General features: G+C 36.8%; 1 long non-coding RNA gene and 1 pseudogene across 1 annotated transcript; one reads left to right on the plus strand and one right to left on the minus strand.

The window, feature by feature from the left end:
* Positions 1-383: 383 nt before the first annotated feature.
* LOC119640194 lies at positions 384-908 on the plus strand (annotated as a pseudogene).
* A 231-nt stretch (positions 909-1,139) lies between these two features.
* On the minus strand, positions 1,140-5,990 carry LOC119640260. The gene is made up of 3 exons (XR_005247632.1): positions 5,853-5,990; positions 5,581-5,775; positions 1,140-1,963 (listed from the first exon to the last, which is right to left on the minus strand). It is a non-coding gene; the product is annotated as an uncharacterized LOC119640260 (long non-coding RNA).
* Between the last annotated feature and the right edge of the window lie 1,253 nt (positions 5,991-7,243).

Consider the following 7,243-nt stretch of genomic DNA (forward strand, 5'->3'; position numbering starts at 1 on the left):
ATGCGAATGTCAAAATTATGTTACAAATGCAAACAAATAAAAGAAAAAATTGAAGAAGACGACACACTTTGATTGGATTGAATTGCAACTTGTGCTTATCATCTCGCTGCTCATAAATATATTGCACCGGTCTTCTTCTTGCTGCTCATATATTGTACATGTTATCATCTTACTACCATAAATATATTGTACCGTTCTTCTTCTTCCTGCTCATATATTTTACAGGCTTCTTCCTGCTGCTCATACATTGTACAGGTTATCATCTTACTGCCATAAATATATTGTACCGGGCTTCTTCTTGCTGCTTATATATTGTACAGGCAATCATCTTGCTGCTCATAAATATATCTTACAGGTCTTCTTCTTGTTGCTCATAAATATATTGTACCGATATTGTGGAACGTAAAGTAGTTGATGGAGTATTGAATACGCACCGCTTGGCACAATCAAAATGGTATTTTCCGCAATGGACCCATCAACTCTGCGAAAATTTGTTTTGCTAGCGAGCGTTCTACAGTAGATCCAAACAAACGACAAATGATGCTGAAAACTATTAATATAACATTTTGTCGACACATATCCGTAGATGAATGCTATATTATGAACCTTACCCCACATATACGATGAAAACTCTCTTAAAGCAAGAGACTTCAGTGGGTGTACGTGGTGTTCCCCTATCTTATATATGAAGGACTTATTAACATATACAATCAGTAAAAACGCTGGCAAAGATCGTCAGGGGCTGGAATGGATGATAGGAATGGGTTATGGGAATTGCCGAGACAGCTGCTAAAAGCAAAGATGATCTTATTCCGGTTACGCGGCGTTCTCTCGACGATATGACCGAGAATGCGCGCAAAAGTATGGATGAAATCCATGCGCAAGCCGCCAAACACACGCACATTTAGATTCACAGCAATCAAATATTAAAAGACCAAATCCAAAGGGAGGGTAAAATGAAAGGAAAATGGAATAGAGCTAAAAACAGCATACATAACATAATTAATGTACATTTGTTTGTGGTTTTCTGAAGAAGAATGATTGTGGAACGTTTCGATAGTCGATTAAAAGGTCTTTATGTGAATGCTTTTCACACAGGAGTATGTTATTTGATAATGCTCAAAATTTATTCGCCTTTTATTTAGTTAATTATGTATTGCACTTTTATTAGCATATTCGTCTTCCAAATTATTCATAATTTCTTATACAATTAGGCTTGATAACAAATATTGGGCGCCTCAAAATATATATTAAACCTAAAGAGATTTAAACCTCCCGCTTTTTGATTTCGTTGGTCGCTATATTATTATATAACCTAGGTCTTTAAAATTTTAATGTACAATTTAAAATTGCGCATAAGTCCAAATAAACATCACTTGTGGGGGGTTTACATTTTGAGTTGGCTCCTTTTTGATAGCACTTATTATTCCATTCTCATCAGTCGTCACTGTAGATACTCCAGCAGCTTACGCAGCTTCCAATTGCTGCTAATCTCTTATAATCTCCGCATTTTTCCGAACGATTTCCTGTTTGATTTCTTGTTTCAGCCGCGCCCGATCGTATAGCTGAAATTGTGGATGCATTTTTCCAGGCGGTTTTAAAACCGACTCTCCTGTTATCGCCAACTCGGGCTTGTTTTTATAATAGCGTTCTACCAATGTGCGCACATCTTTTATTATTGCCATCGGATCTCAAAGTAATTCGGGAACACATTTTTTATGCGGGGGTAAATCGTACAAATACATAAAAATTTCTTTTATACCGAACGACTCATAATGAGTTAAGTGTATGTGCGGACGTGAACACATTTCATCTTCATTTAGCGAAGTTTCGCTATCCAAATGCGAATGACCGAGCAAAACGTAAACGTAGCAGGCTAACACGTACCATAACATTTCGGTAAAGAAAGCATAACGAAATTTTTGCGGCAATTTAGTTAGTCATCAATTAGAGCGGTTTCATCCTGTAGGAGAGAGACAAGTAAAAATTGAAATAGCGCGTGATACTGTTGCATGTGAGCTGAAAATAATAAGAATAATAACCTAATAAAGAATGTGATTATTCGTCCACTCAAAAAAGTTCTGTAAAAATCTTGAACGAAAATATTTTTTATCTGTTTTCCTTTGAATTCGCTATATCTCCCTTTGATTTCATATGTTTTCTTTTGAATTCGCTACACCTCTTTTTGATTTCATACGTTTTCTTTTGAATTCGCTACACCTCTCTTTGATTTGTAAACAATTTCATATGCTTTCTTTTGAATTCGCTATACCTCCCTTTGATTTCATATGTTTTCTTTTAAATTCGCTATACCTCCCTTTGATTTCATATGTTTTCCTTTGAATTCGCTCTACCTCCCTTTGATTTCATATGTTTTCTTTTGAATTCGCTACACCTCCCTTTGATTTCATATGTTTTCCTTTGAATTCGCTCTACCTCCCTTTGATTTCATATGTTTTCTTTTGAATTCGCTACACCTCTTTTTGATTTCATACGTTTTCTTTTGAATTCGCTACACCTCTCTTTGATTTGTAAACAATTTCATATGCTTTCTTTTGAATTCGCTATAGCGGCCTTTGCCCATATATTTCTTAAGACGCTTTTCAAAAGCCGCTGAAGCGGAGGACATTCAATATGCCATGTCTAAGTACTTAATTGAATTGGCGATATCTGAATCAATATGGCCTATTATAAACCATCTGAAGTGAATTTTATTGCCTTTTATTGTTTTCTTTTCATTTTTTCTTTCTGTTAAAACTTTACCAATATTTGTTTTTGCAGATCGCTGGTTCGTCTTTCTGTTTATCCTTAAATATCTTAAAAGGCAATGCAAAGCTGTCTGTGGCACTTGATGATATTTACTGGACACCTTCTCTACAATGGTATTCGCGTTATCGCCTTGAAACCGATAGGCAAAAAAATCGCTGCCATTGTTCGTAATGCGCGGACTGTTAAATTGAAGGCTGTTTACAATAAATACAAGTCAGCGAAATTTCAAAGAATATCTATGCGCCCCGAACTCTATGGCGCTTTAATCGATTTGATTATTAAAAATGGGAATTAAAAGTACGACTACCAATTCATGTCATATGTAATAATTAGAATAATTATCGCCAACATCAGAACAGAATTTATGGGTAAAAATCTATGCTTACAACGATTCCATTATAGGTTAAACAAAAGAAGAAAGCAATTTATTGTCTTAACTTTTAAACGGATAATTAGTTTAGGTTGAGTAACTTTTCTTTTAATGGTTTTCTCAAAGAATTTTTTTCAAAGAAAAGCTTCTGTAGGAAATTTTTGTGTTTTTGATATCCCAAATCCAGTTCATTCCAGTAATTTTCCCAAATAATAAATTCCCTAAAGAGGGCAAAACCAAATGCACATTCGCGGCGCGTCGTGCAGTTGCCGGCCGAAGAAAACCATTAGCGGAAAAGCAGACAGGGATTAGAAATGAAGCTATGAATTTATATAGTAATACGCTTGTAAAAATGTATATAAATAGAATATTTTTGGAAGGGAGAGTTACTAGAAATTAGAAGAACTGAAAGTGGATCGGCTCAAATAGGAGCTGGGAAAAAGAAACCTTCGTACAATCGGTAGCAAAGCTGAATTAAAACAAAGACTGGTCGAACAGCTAGAAAAAGACGGACAGGACCCGTCCATACTTGAATTCGAATATAATATCGAGGAAAGGAAGCAAGCCGACAACTTGGGAGGAACAGAAAATGCAGCTACGTGGAGAAAAAGAAGAACATGGTGCAAGTATATCAAAAGTTATGCAGTTTTTACAACAAATGCAACAACAAACGCAACAGATAGAATCAAAAATTGACGTGAAAATTCAGAAAAATCAACGCATCCTGCGGATACATATAGACGGAACGTACCAGCAATTCGAAGGCAAAGTTAATGTGCTGGCAGAAAAAGTTGATAATGCGATAAGCCAGTTGGATGCAAAAATAAATTCCCAGGAAGAAGATGCAGGCGCCGTGAAAAGTAAAATAAAAGCCTTAAAGAAAGAAGTGGCTAAGCTACAAATTAATGACGTAACTACCAGCTCTATCAAAATAAAAACAACCCTATTTGACGGCACCACTAACTTCAACACTTTGAGGCTACAATTGGGTGTTGTTGCAACAAAAAATATGTGGGATGATGACGACAAAGCAGCCGCCTTAATAACTTCCTTGAGAGGAGCAGCGGAGATTATCCAGATAATCCCGGAAAGAAAAAGAACGGAATTTGCTGCAATTGTGGATGCACTGGAAAGGAAATATGGTAGCAAACATGTGAGAAGGTAAGCCACCTAGAGTTGTTTTCGCTCTCCAGAAGTTCAACGAAAGCATCCAAGATTACGCTACCGAAATCGAACGCTTGGCCAATCTCGCTTATATCGCTGTGTCCGACGACGTGCTTGAAAGATTAAAAATCGATGCTTTTGTTAAAGGGCCTCGCGACGCAGACCTTAAAAGAGCTGTATGGAATTCACCGAAAACGACGGTTTCGGAAACGCTTCGTTTCGCGCTTACACAAGAAGCAGCCGGTGGATGTTAAGCATGAAGGTGAGACGTACGGAAGTTACCAGCGAGATCGGTATCTCGGATGTGGTTTGCGCGGCGGTTGGAGAAGTCCTGCGCGAAGATAAGCGAGTGTCGGCTTCATTAGCACGCAAGTGTTATGTCTGCCAAAAACCTGGTCATTTTGCACGGGAATGCCGATCAAGAACACACTCCACATCACCAACACGGCATATTAGTGAAGAATGTACGAAGAGGCAGAATAAGAACAAGAGACCAAAAGCAACCGCGCGTAAATGCTACAATTGCGACAAACCTGGGCACATTGCACATTGCATTGTAAATTTTGAAGCGAGGATACGTGCTTGAGGTTGCCCATCAACAGTGAAGCGGGCGTATAGAATAAACGCCATCTTAAAGGAGCTAAATCGAGGATGCCGGATGACTGTGGCAGGCAGAAACATGTAGAGAAGACCGTAAGTGACAGGATGAAAGCAAGGTATGACGTGAGGGCTAACGCACTTGGATTTAAGGAAGAGGATTTAGTGTTATTGTACAATGCTTTATGTAAAAAAGGTATGTCACCAAAACTGCGATATGACTGAGAATGTCCATATAAAATCATCACAAGGATAAAAGACATAGTCTACGACGAGACGATCTTGTTTGGGACGAACAAGATTAAGTGGAGCGTAGTGCTCCGAAAATCCCAAATCCAGTTAATTGCAGCTAATTTTCCCTAAAGAAGGAAAAACCAAATGTACATTCGCAGGCGCGTCCTGCACCTACAGGCCGATGAGAACGATTAGCGTAAAAGCAGACAGGTAAAAACGCACATTCGCAGGCACCTCATGGAGATCCTCACACCGGCTCATAGCCTGCTTTGTGACCGAACGGTAATATGTTTTTTCTTCCATAGTGCCCTGAAAGTAAAATATGCAAATGAAGCAATTATATTCGCCTTCGAGCGAATCTCGGGTATCCACTACCACTTTCAAATCTTTCGAATTTTAGACTTGTAGTTGTAGCAAATGTTCCGCAATTGTCTTTAAATACTTACCTTGACTGCAAAGAATCGTTCAATAGTCTCCTTTAAAGTTATCTCTTGGTTAGCAGCGCCTCTAAAAGGATCCTCATTAAGAAGCGCATTTGTAATGTTTCGAATACCAGTCTTTGCACAAATCCTACACCATAACTGCCGTTCACCAGTTTTTGCCTCCCTTTTCCCGGACTGTCGACTAGCAGGTGGAGATTGCTTTTGATAATTTAGTTAGTTTAAATTAAAAACTATTTTTTATTTGATTTTGTTTTATATTAGAAATCTATCATTACCGTGTATAACAATTTTCGCCAGAGAAGTTATTACTGGAAAAGAATACTTATTTCGAACTTAATACTGGAAAAGAATACTTATTTCGAACTCTAATGGAGTAATAGCCCATTTTCGTTGTAAATAGAAAAGTTGTTATTATCCGCTTAGAACATATTACAGGTTACATAAAATCAATCCAATTTGATTAACATTATATAAATTAAAATATTATTACCTCGCAGTTATGGAATAACGCTTCAAAGTAGCTAACCCTGTCTCAAATGACGAATAACCTGCTTCTGGAAAATTAGCGATGATTGTTGTAATCTTTGGCAAAGTTGGTGGGAGCATCTCACCAACGTATGCATATAATGCGTGCAAATAACACCTGTAAACATAAAGTACTAGACAAATAATTTTTATTCACATTTTTTAAATTACGCAACGAGTTTTAAATTCTTCTTAGTTTTTAAAATAGAGTGGAAAATAGGTAATTCTAAGCTAAGAAATAATTTAATTATTTAACATTGACACTAAGCGATGGCTAGTAGCGTACGCGTATAATATATATGCTCCAACCGAATTACTCATGTCTAGATATCTATTTTTGTCCGTTACAACCAGGATTGAAAGTTAAATTCTGACTAGGAATATTGGTTTTTGCCATTCTTAGGCGAAACGGGAAAGTCAATCTAATAGAGCTGCACATTAATAAAAAAATTAATCACCATTACATACATATTTGAAGATCCACTCGCTTTGTAGTCAGATAATTAGCTTTATTACTTCTTTCATTTTTTTCCATTCAGCATTATCTCTAATAAATCGAAATTTAAAACAAATGCTAACAATAGTTTAGTAGATGTAGATGGCAGACACTCCAAAAAAACAATTTTGAAATAAAAGGGATATAGCTTCATGAAAAAATGATTCAATCCCAATTAGCCATAATAAAACCGAACAAAGTCTGAGCCATTTATTATAGTCGTCTATTCAATAATGACCTAATTTTATTTAAGTAAGACTCGAGGCATGCGTCTCTACGATTTGCCCTTTGAATTTCTGGAAGTTTCGAATATATAGCATAAATTTCACATCGATATCGACTTTCATGAGCAAATTTGAGTAATGTGGGCCAGTCAATTGTACCATTTATTAATTGGATTAGGAAGGAAACTCCAAGAACAAATTTACGTTTCTCCAGTGACGGTAAGGATAACAGAAGCAACCTATTTTCGAATCCCAACCCAAATTCCTAAGGACAAACAGCAAGAATTGATTTTGAACAGATTCAATTGAATTTACGTAGCACCTATATGAAGGAGACCACACAACAGAGGCATATTCAAGTATAGGTCTAACCAAACACATGTAAAGCCTTTTCGTAATGTAAGGATCATCAAGTTCTTTG

This window comes from Glossina fuscipes, unplaced genomic scaffold (assembly GCF_014805625.2).
Source record: "Glossina fuscipes isolate IAEA_lab_2018 unplaced genomic scaffold, Yale_Gfus_2 116, whole genome shotgun sequence".
Lineage (NCBI taxonomy): Eukaryota > Metazoa > Arthropoda > Insecta > Diptera > Glossinidae > Glossina > Glossina fuscipes.